A 3,534-nucleotide genomic window follows, 5' to 3' on the forward strand; every position below is an offset into this window, starting at 1 on the left:
TCTATCTATCTATCTATCTATCTATCTATCTATCTATCTATCTATCTATCTATCTATCTATCTATCTATCTATCTATCTATCTATCTATAATTGGATCTGGGGCACTTGCTTTTGCTTTTAACTTATTTTGCAATTTTAAGATTTTAGAGGCTATAAGGAACCAAAACAAATATTTTGATGTATTTGAGGCCACAGGCTAACTGGCTGCCAACAATAGAAAAGAAGAAGTAATCTTCTTCTTTTCTTTTGCAGTTTATATATAATATAATATATATTTGCAATTTGAAATATGGAAATATTATTTTATTTATTTGGCTTGACTTGAAGGGCTTATTTCAGTCACAGCATGCTGGCATCACTGGAGCCAGACTTGACTATTTGAAATGTAACAATAAGTTTAACAGATTTTCTAAACCATGGGTAGAAAAAGGCATAGATGATAGGGTTGAGACAGGAATTAAAATAAAACAAACATAAAAAAAAAGGTAACGGATGAAATATCAAGCAGTGTGTCCTGGCCTGAGAGTATTACACTGTAATATGGGAATAGGCATATCAGAAATGCAACAATAACAATGCCAAGAGTCCTAGCTGCTTTCAGTTCAGATTTTTTTGGATTTACTTTCCCCCTCTGTGTGACAGCTGCAACATGAGGTTGCATGGCCCGAATCTGAAACACGGCCACGGCAAATACTCTTACATACAAAATTACGATGACAGTAATGGGAAGGAGGATTGTCAAAATAAGATCGGTAACTTGTATTGCAAAGTCAACATAAATAACACACTCTCCAAAGCAGGAATTAAATCTACCTGGTTTATCCAGGTTATCCTTCAAGAGCACACCGACTACTAGGAGCGAGCAAATCCAACACATTAAGACACAGGTCTGAACTCTTTTTGGAGTGACTTTGGTGGGATAATGAAGAGGATCACAAATGGCCACATAACGGTCAACTGAAATGAGCACCATGGTTCCTACTGAGGCAGAAGTAACAACTATGTCGAAAACATAATACAAGACACACATGAGGTCACCAAGATACCAACAACCATCTATGAGCATACTTTGAAAGCACATATTGAGACCCACAAAGAAATCAGAGACTGCCAGGGAGAGGAGGAGGTGGTTTGTAGGAGTGTGGAGCTGCCTGGAGAGATAAGAGATAGAAGAGATTTGTAGCATCAATTATTCCAGCCGATCATCCACATCAAAACATTGTCAAAAAGTTGTTCTGTTTAACTTATTTTATGTCAGTCATTTTCTCCTGTACAACTGCTAGACTTATAAATGTATTAAGTATCTACTTGAAGTGGGAGATGGAGATGATGACCAGCAGGTTTAGAGCCACAGTAAGAAGAGAAATGATGGTTAGAATTACATAAATAAGCACTGAGTCTGAGGGAGAACGCTTTACTCTACTGCAGGAGGAGTTGAGATTTGGAAAGCAGAGTTCAGTTTCTGCCATCATCAGTTAGAAGTGCTTATGAGCCCCTGACACCTTTCTAACAAACTCAAATGTTATAACTTTGTCCCTCTTCTAAGATTCTTTCTTACTTGATGATTAAAGTCCCTCCTCTTTTGAGGAACATGAAACAACTGAAAACAGTGGGTGAACACCCAGGAACCCTGGCACGCTGCTTCACAGCAACAGTGTTCCTGGTTCGTATCTCTTCAATGACACTTAAATACAGGTCCTCTGAGAGAGTTTGCATGCTCTCCTTTTGCCTGTGTCCATTTCCACTTGGTATTTCTTTAGTTCCGAGACATTACTCTGGTCCCCTCCCTGACTAAAACTGCAGCAAACACATCGCCAACAAACACATCCAGCCCAGCCACATCACTAACATGGACGAGGTGCCGCTCACTTTCGACATCCCGGTGAGTCACACTGTGGAGAAGAAGGGGACCAGCACGGTAGCGATACGCACAACGGGGCACGAAAAGTCTTCTTTTACTGTTGTGCTTGGCTGCCATGCTAATGGACAGAAACTGCCGCCTATGGTGATTTTTAAGAGAAAGACTTTGCCTAAAGAGAAGTTTCCAGCAGGAATCATCATTAAGGCAAATGAAAAGGGCTGGATGGATGAGGAAATGATGAAAGACTGGCTGAGGGAGGTGTATGTAAGGAGACCAGGTGGTTTTTTCCACGCATCACCATCGCTGTTGATCTGTGACTCTATGCGTGCCCATCTCACAGCCGATGTGAAAAAACAAGTGAAACAAATGAACTGTGAGCTTACTGTCATTCCGGGAGGCCTGACAAAGGACATCGGTGTGAACCGGCCGTTCAAAGTAAGGCTGCGAGTGGCGTGGGAGCGATGGATGACCGATGGAGACCACAGTTTCACTAAGAGTGGAAGGCAGCGCCGGGCGAGTTACGCCACAATTTGCGAATGGATTGTAGATGCTTGGGCTAACACGTCTGCATAAAAATGTGAGTACCTAACTCAGTTTTGCTCCCGCTTCATTTTTAAATACGCACACTTGTATGCTGATGATGATGACGATTACCGGTAATAAAAATGTGAGTACCAAACTCAGTTTTGCTCCCGCTTTAGTTTTAAACACGCATACTTGTATGCGCCCTATAATCAGGTGCGCCTTATGTGTGTGTCAAATACAGTAATGGCACACATAACTGAGACTGCGCCTTTTAGTACGGTGCGTCTTATGGTCGTGAAAATACGGTACAATGGCCATAGGCGTATAAGGACCTCAGCCCAGCAGTCAGAAATCCACCCCAGCAAAGTAGCAGCTTGGCCATCTGTCTCTAGGTTAGGGTCACATTTTAATAAGTATTGGCAAGAGTGGGCAGAGTCCACTACAAGTTTCCCTACAGGCATGAAACAGTCTTTTTTCCTAAAGGGGTAAAAATAACTTTAAACATTGACGTCAAGGGAGCTTGCAAAGAAAACTTTACCAAAACTTGAGCAGAACGTTTTCTGTGACCTACATCTCCAATAGAAGGCTATGCCATCCACATCAAGCTGTGTTAGAAAAGTTAAAAGGCCAAATCGTACGGCTTAGACCAGGCATTCACACAGCTCCAGATTCACACAAAAGATCAACTAATTACCTGCACCTGTGCATATGAAAGGGGAAAACCCAGCCCTATATACCAGGGCCGGTTCCCAGACTCAGGTCTCACCTGTCACACTACGAAGAGTCCTGATGTTTCTGTCAGAGTTGATTCTTTGAAAACTGTAATTTGTGCAAAGTCACATGGCTATTGCTTGTATGTGCGCTGATTAAAATAATTTTTCATATTAGGATGTAGCCTTTGCATGTAATGAGCAGTCTCGTTGCTGTAATTTTTCCATTGCACACAAGAAACCACAAGTTCCTGTTTTAATAAGTTTAGCAGGACTGCTCACTTCTGCTTTTGTACATGTTGGTTTGTTAAAAGGTCATGCCCTAAAATGGAGTGACTTGAGATGTTGTTGAAGGATCACGCCATAAATGGTGTCAGGAAATCACACACACACTCTTGCTTGCTCAGGTATGCTCGCCTTAACTGTCACGTGGTTAA

General features: G+C 41.7%; 1 pseudogene; it reads right to left on the reverse strand.

Annotated features, from left to right (window-relative positions):
- Nucleotides 1-340: 340 nt before the first annotated feature.
- Nucleotides 341-1,470, reverse strand: LOC113008480 (trace amine-associated receptor 13c-like; annotated as a pseudogene).
- Between the last annotated feature and the right edge of the window lie 2,064 nt (nucleotides 1,471-3,534).

This window comes from Astatotilapia calliptera, chromosome 16 (assembly GCF_900246225.1).
Source record: "Astatotilapia calliptera chromosome 16, fAstCal1.2, whole genome shotgun sequence".
Taxonomy (NCBI): Eukaryota; Metazoa; Chordata; class Actinopteri; order Cichliformes; family Cichlidae; genus Astatotilapia; species Astatotilapia calliptera.